Raw genomic sequence first — 22,778 nt, forward strand, 5'->3', positions numbered from 1 at the left:
CTGTAATAGATCAGTATGACTGGATTAAAGTAGATTTTTACATTGTCTGAATGTGAGCAGTGTTTTTCAGCGCAAAACTTGCTATCATCATGCTTGGGTGTTGCTTTTCAGTAGCTAATGTGTTCTGAGTGTTTTTTAGCACAATACTATGCGATTACTAGGGGGTTCTATCTATGGACATTTTGGGTGGTTTGTAGGTGGAACCTCTTACTGGTCCAAGATAAAAGAGTCCACCCTAAAGACAAAGTATACTTCTCTTGTTCGTTTTCCAGTCTGTGGGGCCTAATTTTCTTCTTCAGCACATTCTGCTGATGTCCATGCACACATCTGTGTACAGCCCGATTTTTGTGTCCAGACTTGTGCCAACAATAGTGAATATGCGAGTGATTGACCACTTTAAAACAAAGCTCCACTAGTGCGCACCGGTGTATCCACACTGACTCGGTCAATGGAGTGTGCTTTGAAAGGCTTGTGTGCTCAGCTGTGTGCGAGACAGAGTGGAACGTGGAAAATGAAGCACACCTGGGCCTTTAGGTCTGTAATATTCTGGTCTCTAGATAACTTGCTGAAAAAAAAACTAAGCTGGTTTCGCTGTTGTTTGCAGGTCCCAGCCTGGCCAAGCAGGTGTTTAGCTGGGTGAAAATAGCTGAAAAGTGTCCACAACCCTGCCAACGGACTAGATAGAAATCAGTTTAGTCTGGATTATGATGCTTTTTCAGCAGGTTATGGTTTGGGTCTCTCCCTTAATGTAAGTGTAACTGTTCCTACTTGCACTTTTCTGACCAGGATTCGAACCAGCATCAACCGACATGGGAAATGGCTAACAAGGATGCTAAAGACCACAGCCTCTAGCATCTAGTGTGCCTCTTTGAGTGCAGGGAAATGAGATTTACCTGCATGGCTCTTACCAGCTGGTCTACATTACACTCACCTCACTAAACCTCACTCCTCGGGTCACGGCCCCAATGTGAGTAAGAGGCATGATTTCTTCCCAAAACAGTTACATGCAAACCCCGCCCCACAGCTTATTTCACAGGTCAACTCAATCACACAGTTATCTGTGAAGAAAAGTTCAGACACCATGGATTCTGTTCAGAGTTCAGAAATATCATGGATGGATCTGATTGTGACAAACTGTAATGCTAATTTTCAGGATGTACAACCAATTCTAGGTTACTTTTTATTTTGATAGTCCACTTTAGACATTCTGCTAACAGTAGCAGTAGACATTCTACTATTAGTAACTTTCCAACTACATGTCAACTGCCAGTCATTGGAGTATTAGAAGACTGTCTATTTCATATCTAACACTTTATTTTGATGGTCCCTCAACCGACATTCTATTGACTTTAAGTAACTTTGCAAGTACATGTCAACTTCTTCTACTAACCCTAAACCTAACAGTCAACTAATACTGTAATGAGAGTTAGTTGACATGTAGTTACAAAGTTAGTTAGTTAGTAGAAATAGTTAGTAGAATGTCTAAAGTGGACTATGAAAATAAAGTGTTACCCAATGCTATACTCAGTGTTGAAGGTAATGCATTACAAGTAACGTGAGTTATGTAATCAGATTACTTTTTTTCAAGTAATTAACTTATTAATTTCACTTTTGGGTGTGAAAGTTATTTTACAGTTGCCAAAAACTTTGTTTTTTTTGTTATTAAAACAAATAATCAAGCCCAGCAGGTGAAAAAAGTAATGCAAAAGTAATGTAATGCATTACTTTCCATAAAAAGTAACAAAGTAATGCAATTAGTTACTTTTTTATGGAGTAACTCAAGTAATTAACTTATTCATTTCACTTTTGGGTGTGAAAGTTACTTTACAGTTGCCAAAAAAGTAATGTAATGCATTACTTTCCATAAAAAGTAACAAAGTAATGCAATTAGTTACTTTTTTATGGAGTAACACAATATTGCAATGCATTACTTTTAAAGTTCCCCTATTATGCCATTTAAAAAAAGATCCTAATATTGTTTTGGGAGTCTCCAACAATAGGTTTACATACACGCATGGTCAAAAAGCACTTTCGTTTTCTCAAAATATGCGTTTAATAACACCTCATTTTCCAACGATTCTCAAACGATTCGTTCGAAGCAGTTCTAAGATTCAGTCTCTCTAAGCCCCTCCTTTCCATGAGCCTCCTCTGCTCTGATTGGTCAGATGGCCCAGACTGTTGTGATTGGTCTACCGCGTACAGTACATTGCCATAGTTCCGTATTTTGAACACTCGATCGTTCGAAGCAGTTCTAAGATTCAGTCTCTCTAAGCCCCTCCTTTCCATGAGCCTCCTCTGCTCTGATTGGTCAGATGGCCCAGTCTGTTGTGATTGGTCTACCGCGTACAGTACATTGCCATAGTTCCGTATTTTGAACACTCGATACAAAATATAAACATCTATTATTTATCATATATACAGGTTGATATTCAGAGGAGCAATCTGGTCCAAATAAACTGGGTATTGAGCCGATTTTCAAGAGCAATTGTTTTGTGAATCCTGCGTTGAACTCCCCGAGATTAGAGAAGCAGTCGTCAGTAATTGGTCTACCGCGTACAGCACATTGCCATAGTTCCGTATTTTGAACGCTCAATACAAAATATAAACATCTATTATTTATCATACTTACAGGTTGATATTCAGAGGAGCAATCTGGTCCAAATAAACTGGGTATTGAGCCGATTTTCAAGAGCAAGTGTTTTGTGAATCCTGCGTTGAACTCCCCGAGATTAGAGAAGCAGTCGTCAGTAAAATGGCAGGAATACAAAAAAATATTGGGGTTGTACTGCTGTGGTACAGTAAAAAAAAGAATTTCAACCACTGATTCTTTGCAGCCTCATCTTTCGGAAGTGAAAATAAAAAGAAATTTACTTTCACAGCGTAGGACACAAGAGTCTTCTCGACATGAACAAGTTGCAGTGTTTATACTTACGGGTTGATATTCAGAGGAGCAATCTGGTCCAAATAAACTGGCAACTAATCTTTGCAGCCTCATCTTTCGGAAGTGAAAATAAAAAGAAATTTACTTTCACAGCGTAGGACACAAGAGTCTTCTCGACATGAACAAGTTGCAGTGTTTGTGGGCGGGGTCAAGTTGTTTGCGGTCGGCAAATGTAGAACATAGACGGGCATTATGCAAATGTGTTACCCAGTGACGAGTAGCCGTCACAGAAGTGGGATTCGAATTACTGACCACTCGTTTAGGTGATTCAGAGTCTATGCTTTCTTGTGGGAGACAATAACTTTATTTATCATGGACTTTCGGCTTTATAACTTTCCAGAATATTTACATTCACATAAAGCTACATTACACACTGCATGAAAAGCAATATTCGAAATGGCATAATAGGGGCACTTTAAAATTTTCCCCAAGACTAGCTACACTAAGGTTAGGGGTTAGAATTTGTTTAAGTATGACCAGTGAAATCTACAGAATCTGCTGTGGGCGGGGTTAGACCTGAACAGGTTCATCTATGACCAATAGTAATAGTGATGACTGCCTTAGAAAACACCAAATACACTTTGTAGAGTACAAAGGTTTCCAGTAAAACAAATAGGGGATCATCAAATGCCCCTCATGGGGATGATCCCTTTGGAAACAGATATTAGATCAATCGTCAATCGTTTGTCAATCCAATGTAGCTGCTACACACTGTCTGCTGTCACTTCCTGTGAAATGCACAATGAATGATGGAAAACTGTCACTGACCTCCTCCTCACCATCGACCTGTGCGCTAACTGATAAGGGCGATGAAGGCCTGACAACCTGACTGATGTAAATCTGGGTGGGAGGAGCACGGACCGCCAGGAAGTGAGTGTGTTTGCGCCTTTTAACAAAGGACACATATTCTCTGGGGCAATTCTGCTATGCACGGTCATATTCATTTAGGAAAACCAAACGGAAGTGTAACGGTAAACTCTTAATTCTCAGCGTAAGCTGCCTTCCTCCTCTGTTAATGCACCTAAATCTGCACGATTCAAAGGGAAGTTCAAAGATGTCAATTTTAATTCCTGCAAAATCACAGTAGATGTCTGAGTTTGGAAGCTCGGCTGGTGGAATACGTGACCAGATGTTGAGGGATGTAATTTAAGCTGGCAGAAGGTGAAGCCAATAAGCCACAGCACATAACACAGTCAATAATTATTGGGTAAGAGAGAGAGGCCTTGCTGATGTATCCATCCGCCCTGGACTTGGATCTATAGCACATGTGCAAATAGACTGTGATGACCTCAAAACCCCACTATATACACACAAAAACAAGTGCTCTGGTAAGTACTCATCGAAGTACTTTTGTATGCCATATGTGCCTTCTGTAAAAAAGACCAGCTTAGTAGGATACCAGTGAATGCTGGGCATCAGACGCTGGCCCTCAGGATGTCCTCATTAGGTTTCTTAAGGGATATTTCACCCAAAAATGAAAATTTTGTCATTATTTACTCATCTTCATGCATTAAAAAAATGGTATCACTTTCTTCTGTGGAACACAAAAGGAGATGGAAATGGGTAGAATGAAAGCAAATGCCAGCAAAGGCCAAGCCCCAAAAACGCCATATGCAGTCACAAATATATTTAAACATAACACATGAGGACGTGTTGCACCAGGTTTGACACAATAATGATGCCAAGTCTAAGTTGAAGTACTAAAATCACTAAATCTTGAATAAAAATAAATGTATGCTAAATAGAAACGTGTAAAAAAAAACTAAAAAAAACACAAAAGCTAATAAAAATTACAAAATCACATAACAAAATTACTAAAACGTATACTGAAATTAAAATGACAACTGAAAATATACAAATAAAATCTCATTCAAAATAGTGATAAATGCTATAAATAAATACTATTAATTATAATTAATAAATATTATAAATTAATACTAAAATAATATAAAAATACCACTGATTAGTTCTCATATATTTTGTTAATGATTTTTTAAATAAAATTTCACATAAATTCCAGGCTGTAATTTAGAACATGGACTACAATTAATTTAATATAATTCTATATAATATTCTGCTAAAATGAAGAATTTAGCAGAATATTATATAAAATTACATAAAATTTATCTTACTGACTGATGTTTTAGTGCATTTTCTGCAAATATGGAAAAAATTAAGGGTCTCAATTAAAGGGGTCATATGATGCTTTTTTAAATATCATTATTTTGTGTATTTGGTGTAACAGAATATGTTGACATGCTTTAATGTTCAAAAAACACATTATTTTTCAAATACTGTACATTATTGTAGGTCCTCTATGCCCCGCCTCTCTCAAACGCTTTGTTTTCAACAAAGTCCCTCCTTCCGACAAGCGCAGTCTGCTCTGATTGGAAACAAAAGGCTAATAAAGCATGTTAACATAAATATATGACAAAGATTTTTGGTACATGTTATCTTTAAGGTGTCTAGCATTAATATATGAATTCACAATAATTCAGTTGTGTTGAGTGTGGTCATAGAATGAGAAAACATGTTGATGGCAAGAATAGAGACCAGTGGGATAACAATGCATTTATGTATACACATACATCCAATATGAATGTTGCACTAAATTAAAAGTTCAAATGTTACAAATAAATTACAATATTGATGTTGTAATACTGGTAGCACTAATATAACAATTTTATGATATATGTTACAATAAAGTAACAATTTTGAAATACGTTGATGTTTGTATTTTTTGTCTTTTATCTCAGTATTCCTATCAGTGTTGTATAAGGGTTTTTATGCATAATAGTAATCCTAGAATGTGATGAAACGGTTTAAAATAGCTGGGCTGATATATATAAAAAATTTGATGACTGCAGAAAAATTTTAATTCAGTATGCACATTATCCCACCAGTCACAATTGTGACACACACAAAAAACACAATTTTCACACACTTTTCCAAAAATAATTATTGATTGTTTCAAAGGGTTTCTAATCACACATCATTTGGACATTTTCATATCTGGGAAAAATTTGGGATTAAATGGATTAAGGTCTAATATCTGTTTAAATCTTCCGAAAATTCTGACCCAGTGCTCATTTCTTTGTGCTTAAACCCCCTGCCATTTGTTTTCTGCATGTAATATATGATGAGAGCATGTAATTAAAGTAAATAATATACTATCACAAACCTATAGCATGCAGGCTTATTTTTAGAAACCTCCTGACTGAGTCATCATAAAATTGAAATTGAGACGGTGAGGGGGGAAAATCTGCTTCAAGATACATGGTGCAGCTCACACAGCTCTCATAGTGCCAAAAAAAGGAAAAAAAAACTTTACTTGGAGAGACATGAAGCACAAAGACACTCTAGGAAACAGCGCGACACAAACATACACTGACTCCCATGGAGTCGCACGAGTGAACCCAACAGGACACATGCAAACCCATGCTGTGATAAACGCCTACAGAGATCAGAGACGCAGGCCACCGGCAGCAAAGAGGAAGAGAGAGAGAGAGAGAGAAGATGCAATGTGTAATTCCTCAATCAATGCCATGAGGCATGAGTGTGAGGTGTAACAGACGGCTTACTGACAGAGTGTCTCATAAAAGACTAAAGCCTGGAGCCTCACAACACCACACACATATTAACACAGGGGTGTGACAGTGTCCCGCTTTCCTTCTACATCTCTCTGACATTCCTGGTAATTCATCTATTCTACAAGAACCGCACACTGAAATTTCAACAGGAGTTTCTTTAATGTGCTACCATGCATACAAAACAGAAAAACAAGAGTGCTGTCTTGCTGTCTAGAGCCTACATAAGCAGCTTCCTTCTAAGGCATCCTAACTGTCATTTATATTAGCTTTGTGATTGACTGGACTGATCGTTCTACAGAGGCAGCAACTCGACACGTGCGCCACGAGAAATAGCGATCCTTATGTGAAGCACATGTAAGAGACGATTCACAAGGGATTCCAGTCTTTAATGTAAAGAGGGACTGTTTGATTATTCGGCAGCCATCTTGGTGACGCCTCTGAAATGCTATTTTCTGTGAGTACAGCTTCTGCCTACTTAAATGTTTGTCAAGATTGTATTTCAATCATTTATTTCAAATCTGTGTCTTTCCCTCTAGTGTCTCTTTTCTAAAAGAGTCTGATGTTAGCATGTTGCTAATGCTAACAAGCTAATGCCCCAATGCAATGCCCTATAAACATGCATAACACAAAAAGTTGATTTTTAATTAGAAATACAAGTACAGTACATGAGTCAACATTTCTTTCTACTTGCCCAGCATCTTGTATGATTTTTGTCAATGGGATTGACAAATTGAATCAAATGTTCATGCTGTAGTAGAATGGATGTGATGAACAGATGGTTATTCTGGTTATTCTTCATTTAGTCTCAGCCTCAGATGGCACGCCCACAGTCCGCTCAGTGACTGTCTGATGCACACTGCACACAAAACTGGCAAGTGCTGCTCAATCTGATTAGACGGTATCTACGCCATTTCCGGGGTAACCGCACACAATGTTTTAGACCACTTGGATATAGAGATTTGTTGAGACTGACTTTCAAGCATTCAATTTGCCTGGTTAGAGGTATCAGATCTTTAAAAAAATGTCCAGAGTAGTCACTAATCTAGTTATCCACAGAACTGCATTGCATATAACAACTTGTTCTCTTGGTTATGTGTGCAAAATAATCAGTACTTGTGGATGGACAACATTTCAACAAAGTCCATCTGTCATTCTGTCAGGCGGTCTCTTCCTGTCTAAGTGGGCAGTTCTTGGCCAGAGAAACCTGCAAACTGGACCAGACTTTATGCCACAATTCAAAATCTATGCAAGAGAATATTCTTCATTAAGAGGATATAGTAAACAGCTTAAATTTCAGTCTGTTTCTCACACAAAGCTATCATATGGCTTCAGAAGACTTGGACTATAGCACATAAGTCATAAAGGCCACTTTTATGATACTTCTGTGGTGCTTTAGAGCTCCATTCATTGTGACTGCATGGAAAAGAGCGACAGGTCACGGGGGAATTAAGAATGTGAAACTGTGAAACACTGCGCCCACTGATAATATTGTTTAGATGCATGTGCTGCATTGTTTTGCCACCCAATTTACTAAAGGAATTATGCAAATGCAACAAACACACCCACAAAATTAGAGCTGATCGCAGTTTGCACCGGACAATTGCACCCTATGAATGGAAATGCACCAAGACGACGACTGAATGGTAAAGTTTTTCAGGTTGAGGTTCTTATACAGGATGTTTAAAAGACTTCTAAAAAACCTTTGCCTGGCTACAATTACTACTGCCATGATTACCAGAAAATCTACACAAACATCCCTTCCAAAAAGCCCCCATTTACAGGAAAATAGTGCTGATGTTTGTGAATCAGGCTCATTCTATTATAAGCCTCATTTGCATCGAAAGGAAGGATGTTTGCTAAGAAAAGAATGACAATGACTTCATTTAAATGTGCAGCCTGCTATACCAGAGTATACCTGGTTAAGTTGAACTGAGGTATGGGTGTGTATGAATAATATGCTTCTTTTTTGCTTCTTTCTTTGCCCAAACACATAAAAGTTGTTATAAATAGAGCAAAATGGTATAAATGCAAGAAGCTGTACCTAACTCGGTTCGACCTTCACAGCCTTCATAAGTGTGGCCTTTGAAGCCAACGCCCTTCAAAGGATGCAGCCCCTGAATTGGGATGCAGTTTCTGAGTAGGAAAATCTTTTGAATAAGTAACTACGATCTTTAAAAAAGTATGTGCCATATAGTACGAATGTATATATTTGCAATGTTGTCATTGTCATGTGACCTACAGCGTCACTTGCGTCGCTTCACTGCCATTCACAGATCTTCTCCCATGGCCTCATGGGATAGTAAAAATTCCACTGGATGCTCACTTCAGAATCTCACTGGAAATAACAAGTCATCCATAGATTTGTTGCCTACTGTTTTAGGAATACTGTGTATTCTGACTGTTTTCACAAACTGTTTTTTTGCCGACTACATAGTGATTCTAGATGCAGCCTAGGTCATCAGTATTGCTAGAAACTTCCAGAAAGGTGTGTTGAGGCAAGTTGGAGCTAAACTCTACAGGAACATGGCCCTCCATGAGCAGGACTGGACACCTTTGGTTTAATTTAAAGAGTCAATGAAAAACAAAAGTATCACATTAACATTGACAAGGGTCACCTTGACTTGTTTTTGAGAGTTTATAGTTTACATGGTGTCAACAGAGATTCTAGTCGTACATGAAGTGCCTGACCCTTCTTCTTCACTCCACCAGTCCTTCATCTAGCCGAGTAAGTCTGAATAAAAGCAACAGTCCTCTTCACTTCTCTCCCCAGCAGGTGGCAAGTCCTTCAAAGAGGCCTTTTGAAGGAACTCCACAATCCGCCGGAGCCCCTGTTGCCTGAGTTAAGAGTCCTGAGGCCAGATGTGAGGAAGACTTCATCTCCTCCGCCACTGGGCTTTAAAAGGCCACCTGGAATGTATTGTACCTCAACTCGATCCCATGAGGGCCAGAAAGGCTTTGGGCAGACAGCACCGTATTCACATTGCTGCAGCGGAAAGCGCGTGATGCACACAAAGGCATGAATGTGGCAGTTCCAGTCGGCTTTAAACACCACGGCAATGCCATCAGGGCTATTGTGTGCGATGAAAATGAAGAGTGGGAGCCACTCAAATGCATGGAGAGAACGGTGGCATGCGGAGACTTTGTGGTCACCGACGCACACATTTAGTATGTGTACACACAAACATGCATTCTGGGTCAAATTAGGCCTCCAGCCAATTATAAGAATTTGGAGAGTGCATCTTAAATGAATTCCCTTCAGACGTTTAAAGCAAAACCCAGGCAGCAGTTTGACAGAAGCACCTCTGAGTTTTTTTGGGGGAATATAATACATGAAATTTCCCAACCTGACAGATATTGCAATAACATAAACGCTAAAATGTACACATTTTTGAAAGCATATCTACAAAATTAAACATTCATACATCTTATAACAAGACGAGTGATAGAATGGCTTACTAATGTTGCAAAGTTTCTTTTGGCATGTTCATGTAAAGCCAATAAATGTGATACACACCGATACCAAATGCAAAGGCATGCAAAGAACACCATAATTAGAAGTTCATCTGCCTAAATCAGTAGTCCCAAGACTAAAAAGATTATTTAGACAACTTCAAAGCTAAAATAATGCATTTTTGTATAGAGGAATTCATATAATTACTTTAATTTAAAAAAGCACTTCACCTTTGGGGAGCCGAAGTAAAATTAAATATAAATATGAGATGAAAAACTTAACTAAAATGAAAACTAAAAATGCTGCCTAACTGGAATAAAGTTTAAGTATTAAAATGACTGAGCTAAAACTGACATACAAATGCATTAACGCTAAATAGAAATACTTAAAATATATATATAAATGTCAAAAGCACATAACAAAATGACTAAAACTTAAACTAAAATTGAAAATTAAAAGCTCATTCAAAAGCAAATACATAATATACTATAATAGCATAATACTATATAAATAATACCAAAATAATACTGTTATTGCCTCGTAGAGTCGCTAGAATCAGTTTGAATCTGTTTCTGAATCTAAATCATTTCATGAAAGCAAAAGTTGGTTCTGTCGTTTCTGAACACTGAAAACTGTTGCAAAGCTTCTATTTGCAGTGCTGTGTTTAACACTTAAACCAGGCTAATAAATCGTCCTATTAGCTCAGCAGCTGATTTGTTCAGTGCTGGATTTATTAGCTTAGTCACTTCCTTCCTCACTTCCTCCTTTTCTTACCCTCAGTTGGTCTATCACACCCACAGTCATTTCGAGCAAATTATTTGAACAATTAAATAGTTCATTCAGACTACAATGTATCTAAAATATGAGGTCATTGCCACAATCTACATCCTCCAACTTTACGGTTGGTCAATACTTGGGTGAAAGGCCACAGAAATACAGAGTAAAATACTTTAGTCAGCAGTGTTTAAGGTGTCCCTTTTGTCTAAGCTTGACCAAACCTGTCAGTTATTCCCTCTTTCATGCACACACACATTTTTCTTTGACTTTTCATTGACCGTTACTTTAATATTGAGTAAGACTAAATAAGATTTTTATTTTTAAAGACATTATTACTTTTATTCAGCAAGGATGCATTAAATTGGTCAGAAATAACAGTAAACACATTTATAATGTTAAAAAGATTTCCATTTCTAATAAATTCTGTTCTTTTTAACATTCTATTCTTCGAAGAATCCTAAAAATAAAAAATAAAAGTATCACATTTTCCACAAAGACTGGAATAATGGCTGCTGAAAATTCAGCTTTACAACACAGAAATAAATTACATTTAAAAAAAATATTAAAACAGAAAACAGTTATTTTAAATGGCAATAATATTTCACAAAATGACTGTTTTTACTGTCTTTTTAATCAAATAAATGCAGCCTTGGTGAGCATAAGAAACTTCTTTCAAAAACACAAAAAAAAAAAAACTGCTGAACGGTAGTTTATAATGATATTTTTTACACTAAGCCAAAACCTCACACAAACTTTTTGCATTTTTACGTCTTTATTAAGACAATATTTTCTATTTTTTTATAAGCTGTTTGCTGGTATACACAATTGTCTGGTCACCACAACGTAGGTGATTTCAGGTTATACTATCCTTTACTACTGAATGTAGGCTAAATCTGAGCCTTATGATTCCCGAGTTTCTCTCTCTCGCTCTCTTTCTCTCCTGCTGCTCCTTATCTCCATGGACTTGGGTTTACCGTCAATTGCCAGCTCGCTTGCTCTCACTCTCTCTCTCCTTCCCTCTTGTGCAAATCTGGCTTAGGACACAAACACCATTATCTTTGCAAAACGCGCCCACATTTTAAGCTTTAAAACCATAATGTTAGCATAATGTTAGAGAAAACCTGGCCACAGAGTCAACGTCCAATGCAACAGCTGGCCATTAATCATACCGTAGTTTTATAAAACACACAGCGAAGCCTATTATCAGCCATTTTAAAGGAATAATGCTGAACAAACGTTAGAGTCCCTGTGTAAGGGCCTGATAAGAGAACACATCACCACAGTACGTGTCTCACAGGCTAGGCATACTAATGAAAGACTCTAAACAAGCGGCAAAGCCCCTGTAATATGTCATTAGCCATGTTTGCTAAGGAAAGCATGACTATTACTATTGTTAATACATAGTGTTAGGGATTTAAACAAACCCTTATGCCACAAAAACAATTTTCTTAATTAGTATTGTTGTCTTGTTCTCCAGTAAAAACATTTAAACCTTCTTATAGTAAGATGGGTTAACCTGTGCTGAAAATAGTAAAACACTGATATTAATAGGCCTATAAGATCAAATATAAATTATATATATAAATATTTAATAAAAGGAAAAAAAGACTTGTTTACAGACATTCATTTTTCTTACTCCATTGGATTGATTTAAGCCTAAAGTCTATGATTAAATGCATTTCCAGATGATGTAAAAAAAAAAGAAAGAAAGAAAAAAAAGAACACGCTAAAGACACTCAACACTGCATAGCAACATAACAATATCTCAACAACCTCCCAGAACACACTAGCAACACCCTAGCAACCACAAATACATTTATAATACACATAACAACTGCATAACAGCATAATAATGTCTTAGCAACCGCATAGCAGTGCACAAAAACATATGTTAGCAACTGCATAGAACATAATGTCTTGACAAAACCCAGAACACAACACCTTATAGCAAACACCCAAAACACCTTCATAACAACACGGCAGTGCCTTGGCAACCAACTAGAACAAACTAATAACACCCTAGCAACCACAAAAAACATTCATAATACAGTAAGCAAACAGTTACAGTTAACATACAGTTAACAGTTAACATAATAATGTCTTGACAAAACCCAGAACACACTAGCAACACCCTAACAACCACCTAAAACACCTTAACAACTGCACAGCAACAGGGCAATGCCTTGGCAACCAACCCGAGCAACCATATAGCAATGCCCAAAACATGGTAATGTCTTGACAACCCCCAAAACACACAGTAACAGGGAAATGCACCAAAACACAACAGCAATTGTATAAGCAACATGGCAATGCCTCTGTAACCAACCAGAACACCCTAGCAATTGTATTACAGCAATGCACACAACAAAGTAATGTCTTGACAACCCCCAGAACACACTAGCAACACCCTAATAACCGCCTACAACACCCTAGTAACCACATACTGTAGCAATTCACAAAAAAATCATAATATGTCAATTGCATAGCGACATAATGTTTTAACAAACCCAGAACACACTAGCAACACCCTAGCAACCACGCAGAACACCTTAACAACTGCACAGCAACAGGGCAATGCCTTGGCAACCAACCAGGACACCGTAGCAATCGCATAGCAATGCACACAACATTGTATTGTAGCAATGCACACAACATAATATGTCTTGACAATCCCCAAAACACACTAGCAACACCCTAGCAACTAGCCTACACAGCAACATGGCAATGCCTTGGCAGCCAAACAGAACACACTAATGACACCACAGCAACCACAAAAACATTCACAATACAGTTAGCAACTGCATAGCAGCATAATAATGACCTAACAACTGCATAGCAATGCACAAAACATTCATAGAACACCCTAGTAACCACATACCTTAGCAATGCACAAAAAAATTCATAATATGTTAGCAAATGCATAGCAACATAATAATGTCTCGACAACACACTAGCAACACCCTAGCAACCACGCAGAACACCTTAACAACTGTAAAGCAACAGGCCAGTGCCTTGGAAACCAACCAGAACACCTAGCTACCACTCAGAATGCCATAGCAACCACATAGCAATGCACAAAACATAGTAATGTCTCGACAACCTCCCAAAACATACTAGCAACACCCTAACAACCACGCAGAACACCGTAACAACTGCACAGCAAAAGGGCAATGCCTTGGTAATCAACCATAACACACTAGCAACCACCCAGGGCACCACAGCAACCACAACGCACAAAAACATTCATAGTATGTTTACATCTGCATATGTCATGGCAACCCCCAGAAAACACCAGAAAGACCTTAGCAACATAGAATCATGGCAGTGAATATTGCATGGGCAAGAACAACTCAAAAAGTCTTTAGAAAATATAAAAATGTAGTTTTATTATTGTTGAATTGTGATTACACTGAAAGTGTGGATCTGAAATGTGGTGTTGTAGACAACAGAGGAACTTTGTGTTTGATCAACTACTGATGTGACAAAGTGCTCTCACTCTAGTAGTTACTAGAATGCTTCTAGAGTAAAGGTTCATCACTGATGGACAGTTTCCTAACAACATCCTCTTCTCCACTCTCAGAGGACGGCCAAAATTGAGTTGAAATGGCTTTCTCTGACCTGTGCACCAGAAACGGCTCCATCGCTTTAAACTGCATCCAAGCACTGAATATAGTTGATAGACTCCAATCAATTCTGCCACTGAAGCTGTTCCCTGCCATTGATTTTTTAAATTAATATTATAGAGTGCTTACTGTCCTCCTATTTATAACATATTTAGATGCTTTTCTAGTCCAAAACCAGAAAATAATTCTTCCCCCGTATACTGAAGCCAAAATCCACAGGCTTGCGTAAAGACTTTGCTTGTCTTTGACAGAAAAGCTTGATCAAACATACAGACAGAGCACTGCTTTTATGTGCTCACACTGTCCGTCTTAAAATAAAAAAAATCAATATGCCACATTGAAATAGACTATTTTTGCAGCCACTATCTACAAATCCCAGACGCCAGGTCTGGAGAAAGACATGGAGAGGAAGGAAATGGCGACTGGAATCGGGAAACGAGAGATAGTGGAAGAGGAAATAGAGACGGAAGGCGATGAGGGATGGGATTAGAGCACTGATATGAATCATATTAGCGTCTCAATAGAGTGTTCGAGCCGAGCTCGCAATACAAATTACCGCTGGGAAAGGCTAAGAATGGGCTTAGGTAGCTGACCCTCCGGATTTCAAAGCACCATTGATGCGCTAAGTTGCTCCTCCTCCCTGCGGCAGGCAGGTTCAGTGCTGGTGTGATAGTGAGAGCGGTTTATCAGCAGTGTCAAGCCTCCAAGCATCACACCGAGAGTGAAAGCTCACACAGAACAACAGGAAAACAAATGCAGCATGGGTTGAATCAAAAGCATTTCCTGTAGGGCTTCCTCAAAGCATGTCTAGTGATATAAGGAGGCCTGTTGGGCATCTGTCCGAACAGAAGCAACCCTGGAGGTATCAGTCGATCTGAATGTGACATAACAGAGTAAGAAATGGAAAACGAGAAAGCACATCAGGATGAGGCATTACAGTCTATGTCAGCGAATCAGAGGGGGTGGGCGAGAAGGTACAAAGGTGAAGGACTCATCGCGCCATTGTCTGTTCCTCATCCTCTGAGGGCTCATTGTCCCGACCTCACATGTCACTCAAGGAAGTGCATTTACTGTGACTGTGCGCTGCAACCCATAACGCGGTTCAATCTGTCAAGCCTCCAGTAATTTGAACGCTCGCCGCACCACTCTGCAATGGTTACAAACCTCAAACCAAATAGGTGAGGAACAAGTTAATTAGCCTGTCCATCAGCGAGGCTTTCTTCGCCATTAAAGCGCCGCTGAAATGGCCATGTTAGCCGAAGCAGCTCTTGATCCGGGGAGTTATTTCAGCCTTTCTTCACCTGGCTTTAGTCAGCAATCACGCAGAGTGGATGGCCTGGCGAAGTGTCCCCTTCCAGTGATCCGTCTTGTCAGTCAGCACAGTGTGTGTCTACCGCAGGAGTTGGCCAGTCACTCACTGTGTAAATCTGCATATAAGTGAAGAGCGCCGAGTCACTTTAAGTAATACCTATGCTGAAGTTTATGCTTGGAATACTACTTTCTTGAAGCTGTTCTAAGTGATCTATTTGAAATTTCAGGAAGAAAATGTCATTGTTTGACTGATCTCACTGAATTAGATGTCTTGAAATATCACTCAGACAGCCTTAGTCTCTACAAAAATGTATGGATGGAATCTTTGTTTAGCCAGTCAGAAGACTTTTGACAACTTCTTTGCTTTCTGACTATAAAGGTCTCAACAGTTTGGGAAAGAGGGGGCATGTCTAATTCAGTGGCTAAAGGTTTGTTCACACCAAAGATGATAATGGTCTCTATAAAGTTTCAATAATCGTTCTAATCGTTAGAATAGTCCACTCCACAGCTATAACGACAATGACAATGAACGATATAACTGGAATTACTTTCAGAACTATTTTTTTCCAGCTTGTGAACAATAAAAGTGTTGACAGCCAATCAGAATTTACTTTAATCTGGTGGAACTTTTTTGAATGGCAAACAACACTTACACTACCTTTAATGGACACTTCTGGACATATTGTGAAAGATTGTTTGTCTTTGTAATGTTTAATTGAAATGTAATATCTTGTTCCACCTTTGAAATGACTTTACATTTCCATCTTCAAGGCGGTGTGAGTAGGAAAAAAACACACATGGAACAGTTCTACAACGCAATATTAAAACTAGGGCTGCCGGAAAAGACCTGTTCACACCAAGAACGATAATGACTACTGTAACTATTACAATATTTATATCAGAATCAGTTTTGGTTTTTGCTGTTCTTGTTCTATTTACATGGCTTTAATCAGCAGATGTCTTCAGCATGTTAAGTTTTGAGCGCATCTAAACAGTGAATCTAACTAGTGTAATCTTTCAAATCTAACAGTGAATTTAGCTAACGTAGTCAATGTAGTAGAATAAAAACAACACAGTCTCTTTTACTGCAACTTCTAATTAGGCATGACAATGTTGTCAAAACTAGTGCTGGATACCTGAGGTAATTTTATGTTAGACTGTTTGCTGTATAGAAATTCTCGACAACTTCGTCTGCCTTTTTAAATGTGCAAGCTATTTAAATTCTAATGAATTCTGATTAGCTGTCAGTTTTTTATTGTTCATCAGCTGGGGAAAAAATGGTTTTGAAAGTGATCCCAATGATATTGTTCCTATATATCGTTATCGTTATACAGTAGTCGTGGTGTTAACTCTACTATTCTCTTAAATTCAGAACAATTTTTAGAACTTTATTTTTATAGTTATTGTTATTGTTCTTGGTGTGAACGGGCCTCAAGGGGGGACAGCTGGGCCTTATGTTCTGGGCATTGAGCTTGAGTGGGGGCCAGTATTGGATCGCTGGAAAACAATCGCAATTTTAACCAAGCGAAAGTAGTGTAACAAACTAGGGTAGCAAACTGAGAATGTGAGTGGGTGCGTATTCAGATTTTTTTCCACCTAAAACCCTTTGATTAAGATCAAATTAACCTAGTTGCTGCCCCGTTGGCTTCAATGTTTGCACTTTGAATAATGGTGAATATTTGAGAGGTCATGGTTGTGTTGGTGGCATTTCACTCATGAAGGCGATCCAAAATGGGGTTTGCTAAAGCAATGTCCTTTAAGTCAACACAAAATCGAAATGGACGCTATTTACTTTTTAACGCACATTTTTGGTTTTATTGTGCATGATTCACTGGTGTGCATTATTCATAATAAAAAAATGTTTGCCTTTGTAAACTTCTATCAAACTGTAATAACGTGCTCATCTGCCTCTGAATCTGAAATAACTTTCCTTTTTAAATGATGCTATGAATCCCTCTTACTTTCAGCCCTTTGCCTCCAACCGCCAGGCTCCATATGCACACATTTAATGATCCAGCCAATGAATAAACTCAATTCCCATCTGAAAACGTTGCGGTTTGTGAACACTGTTTCACGTTCACATTAATAGCAGACACTGTGTACATGCTTCGACAGACCATGATCTTTTTCACAAACTATCTGTGAATCCAAACAAAATGTTTGACCATTGGGCAAATACATTGTGGACACTTCAAACAATTACAGTAATTAACATGCGGGGCTGCATCTTCTTGTTGAAACTGATGAACCACACAAGCATTCGGTGTGTGTCCCAATCAATTTCTGTTCTATCTATCTATCTATCTATCTATCTATCTATCTATCCAATGCAAGTTTAATATCTGCATATCTTCTACTCTAACTGTATTTTTATTGCTGCAACTCTCTTGATCTAGATGCATAAATAGCATTCCATCAGGAGATCCACATGGACATGATAAAAAACTTTATTATTCATCATTCCTCTAATTAAGAGAGTTCGTTAACTCACTCTCTGGCCCCTGGGGGGGTTATTTTGCTGATGAACACATAAGTAGTACGCAATGGAAATGCCAATTAACTCCATTTACGCTTCCAGACACCTGCATAAAGACAGCCTGCAATAAAAATACCTCAACAGAAAGACAAATTCCTCATATTACCAGTAAGATATAGGCCTACCATCCAAACACAAATGTGAGAAAAGAAATCACTCTCATGCACACATATATGCATGAAATGTGCAGTAGTCTACATGTAATGGGCGAAATGGATACAAACATGGTCATTTAACACTGAAAACCTAAATGGAGCTGCAAAGGTGAGTCATACACTAGGTTGACTGTTACTTTGCAGTATGTGTCAGCTATAAAGGAGATCTGACTGTTAGCATTTTGATACTTGAGCCTTCAAAGCAATACCAGGCACATAACATAGTGCCAGCGAGGCTGAATAACCTGTGCTTAAATTGCAGGTGCATCAATCACAAAGCTATCAAATGTCTTAAAATGTCAAGGAGAACATCTCAGAAATAACAACAGACATGCACCAGCGGCATCAGTGGAATAGAATAGCGACTGAAAGTTGGCACTTACTGACAGAGGCGGCCTTCACAGCATGATTGCTAAATGCCACAAAAGTACTGCTTAAATAAAACTCACAGAATTGAATCGGCACCTCTGTGACCCAGAAGAATATACAAAGCTAAGCTTCACAAAGGAAGATTTTACAAAGCTGCAGCTCAAAACATGCTTGTAAAGCCAGTATATGAGGAGCACAAAACCCACAAAAGTCATTTGGTTTGATGAGTGACCTTTCACCCTGTTACCTACATCCAGACAGGCTTAATGTTTGGAGAAAGCCAAACCCACTTGTTAAACTTGGTTGTGGAACTCTAATTGTATGGGATAATAGATCTTTTGAAGGTCATTAGGTCTCATGATTCCACGGGATTGTTGTATAACAGCCCAGGAATATTAGATTTTAGAAGACCATATACCCTCAATGTTGCAGACATCTTTCCCTCTTTATATTCCCACTTGTATTAAAGTTGACACATCATTTCCACCTTCATTACTCAAAGAATTACCCTCTTAAATAGTGCAATTTCACACTACACACAGTTTAGGACGTGTTCAACAGAATTCAAGAAGAAATGAAGCCATTGCCGAGGCAAAGAGTGGTCCTGCCCTTTATGAGGACCTTGATGTTTCTGTTACTTAACCCTATAATAAACAAATTACTTAACAACAATTAAATGATTCATTATAAGTAAGAGCTTCTGACTACTTGCAAGAATACATACAAAAAATCAACAAAACTCCAAAATAAAGGTTCCAAAAGGTTTTTTTTCTGCAGTGATGCCTTTGAAGAACCAGTTTGAGTTCCTCAAAGAACCTTTTAATGAACATTCTAACAGAATCATTTTTTTTTTCTTAGTGTGAAGAACATTTCTTAAATAACCTTTTTCCACTACAAAGAACCTTTTGTGGAATGGAATCCATGGGTTCCATGGATGTTAAAGGTTCTTCATGGAACCATCAATGCCAATAAAGAATCTTTACTTTTAATAGGGTGGCATTCAGAATTGCCCACCCAGACAACACTGTAAAATGTTTTGTAAAAATGTTATGCACACTGACAATGTGCCATGTTGTAATATCTAAATCGATTGGTCTAATTCAAGTCAAAAATATTATTTAAGATGACTGAATATTAGGTTGCACCAATACACTTAATTTTTAGTGTCAGCTCAGATAAAAATAGTTCATATCGGTAACAACTGCACATTTTCACTCTTTACAATGCATGAAACACATACTGACACTCATGCATAACATACATTTCAATCAAATTCACAACTGTAGCACAATACCCCAGATTATGTTTTACATCAATATTCACAACAATCAAAACCACTCAACCGCCACCCTCTCCTCTTCATCTGCCTCTCTTTTTTATAGTGTTCCTCAACCATTTTTTCCCCAGGGTTCCTGTTGCAGGACCCTCAAACACTGCAGAATTTAGATGTCTCCTTTATTTGACATAGAGCATTTTACTGATCAATGATCAATGAAAACGTGAAAAAAGCGTTTTATCCAAACTGTGTAGTGTTGAGGCCCTCCAAGACCTGGATCAAGAAATATTGAATGATATAAGTGTTTCTCAACCCTGTTCCTGAAAAATACATATTTTTCCTGTCTCCCTTATCCTAATCTCAACATAAAAAAATACAGCGAAGAAGGTAGAAGCATTACATTATGTCATTTTAGGGACTACACAATTTACATTTCCTATTTTTATGCTGTTAAATTAATGTTAAAATACCAATGTATTTGAGCTGCAAAATTACTGCAAAATGTACTGATAACAACAGCTGATACAATGGAAGCCCGCATGATCACCCACACTGTAAAACTGTTGTTTTTGAAGTTGTTTATACTCACTGGAGTGTGTTTTACAAGAAAATACTATTTCAGTCTTTATAATTCCAAATTTCACATTTAATTCAATGTGTTACTTTTCCCGATACTTTGTAATTATTTGTGATATGTACTATTAATTTCTGAATTTCTGCAATTTTCTTCAGTGCACATGCAACCCGACTATGATGCTATAAACTATAACTAAACATCATACATTTTTAAATAATAATAATAGTTCAAACTAAAAAGTAATAAAATGCATCTTTGATGGATCACACAGGGAATTAAATTTTTTTTATATATATATTTCACTGCAAAATAGCCTATGCATGGTCTTCGATATAATTTAAAAAATCTCTTTAAATAAGGTAATCAAGATTTATTGACTCATTAATAAACGTTTACAATATTTTACAGTGGGGAAAAAAAGAAAAAGAAAAAAAAAACAAAGTTCAACAAGGAGAGGAGCTTGCACACATAATGGTAGAAGATTTCTTACAAAAAAATACTTTATTTAAAGGCCAAAAATGTGAAAAAAAGAGCTCAGTGCAAAAACAAAACATTTTCGATTAAAAAAATTTGAACAGTAAAATGATATGTATTGTCTTTTAAATATGTCAATTATTTACATAATATAATTAAGATAAATTACAACTTTAACTTTTTTTTTTCATTGTACTCATTTTAGGTCTTGGAGCAGTCATCCAAAATGTGCAGTACTGGGGCTCCCACAGAACCCGGATCGAGAAACACTGCTCTACATCAGCTGTCATCTGTTTCAGCACCGCGGACAGCGACCATCCAAACGCAAGACTCGAGAACACTAGCCCTCAAAAACACTTCAGGTCAACTTGTCCCTCAATTACGCTGCAGGGCCCATTCAAAACCATGTTTTAGGGGGATTTCTACACTGCATCAGCTAAACTGGTGTTTCTGAGCACCGCGTCTGTGAGTGGTGGCTCGAAACTGCAAAGAAACCTCATAAAGACACATTCAATTAAATTGTTTCACTGTACGGTAGATGAGACCCCTGACGAGAACAATTACTGCACACAATTATATTACTTACTGCGTCGTGCAGGCTCTTTTGGGAACGGTCTGTGGAGATGGTCCTTGAGGGATGCTCGATATAGCCAGCGTGTGTGTGCGTCTGTACGTGTGCGTACTAGTAAGACGACAGGTAAATAAATATGCTCTTTTAATTGCTCGCGCTAGGCGTTCACTACGCACAGCTTCGTATTAAACTTCTGTCTCCGTGCGCGTAAAATTGCTCTTGTACGATTAATATTGCGTCTGCAATATTGATCATCGCTTGTGTGCGAGATTAACCTTGCACAATTGCTTTTAAATGTTCAGGTGATTAAATAACAGTCGAATGTTTTTAAATAAAAAAATAATAATAATCAGAAAACAAGATATTCAGTTGTGCTTCGCGTAAATGTATTGCTCGATTACAACGACTGACAACAAATACAATAAATCGCACACGCAAAAAAGAAGCGATTGTGATTGACGTAAACGTTGACACACTACTGTTTACACACCTCCGACGGACTGTCGTTTTTCGCAAATCGTACGAACATCAGACGCTAGCGTACTTGCCAGGATTCCGTCGCCTAAAAGACTTGCAGGTAAAAAATAAATACCAAATATCGATGGGAATTAAACGGCTCATGAGAGTATCCTCTGTGGAAGCCAGTCAGGACTGAATATATATGATGTAATATCGGCAACAACAAAAAAAGAAACACGGTAGCTGCACACGGACGACGGACGACGACGGCTCGCGGAGCCTCCCTCTGCTTCCTCGCGCTCTCGGTAACGTTACTGTCCCTCGCTCGCTCGCGACGTCACAGGGCAGTGCGCCTCTCTCATCTGCAGTCTGTAGTGTGCAGTCTGTACACTACATGAAGACACCGCCGGCTAATAGAGTGGGAATTAAAGCGCTCATTGGCTGACGGAAAGACAGATGGTGCGCTCATATCCCAGATAAATAGTGCAGACCTCCTCCCTGCGCAGGGTGCATGAGCCAATGGAAGCCCGTGGTCTCCAGATCTCCTCTTCTAGTGAAGTGTCACTTTGATGTATGTAGTAATTCTGTCATTGTGTTATATTTATTCGTCGACTGGAGCATCTTCTTTTGTGAGGAACGAAGCTGATTTGCTGGCTTAGTCTGTTGGC

At 38.2% G+C, this 22,778-nt stretch overlaps 1 protein-coding gene across 1 annotated transcript in view; it reads right to left on the reverse strand.

Moving 5' to 3' along the window:
* Positions 1-22,458, reverse strand: part of gabbr1b (gamma-aminobutyric acid (GABA) B receptor, 1b) — a 108,717-nt gene extending 86,259 nt beyond the window's left edge. Inside the window, exon 1 of the mRNA XM_016516266.1 lies at positions 21,667-22,458. The gene's annotated coding sequence lies outside the window, so the exon portion shown is untranslated. The remainder of the gene's footprint in view (positions 1-21,666) is intronic.
* Between the last annotated feature and the right edge of the window lie 320 nt (positions 22,459-22,778).

Source organism: Sinocyclocheilus rhinocerous, unplaced genomic scaffold (assembly GCF_001515625.1).
Source record: "Sinocyclocheilus rhinocerous isolate Xijiao unplaced genomic scaffold, SAMN03320098_v1.1 scaffold86, whole genome shotgun sequence".
In the NCBI taxonomy this organism is placed as follows: domain Eukaryota; kingdom Metazoa; phylum Chordata; class Actinopteri; order Cypriniformes; family Cyprinidae; genus Sinocyclocheilus; species Sinocyclocheilus rhinocerous.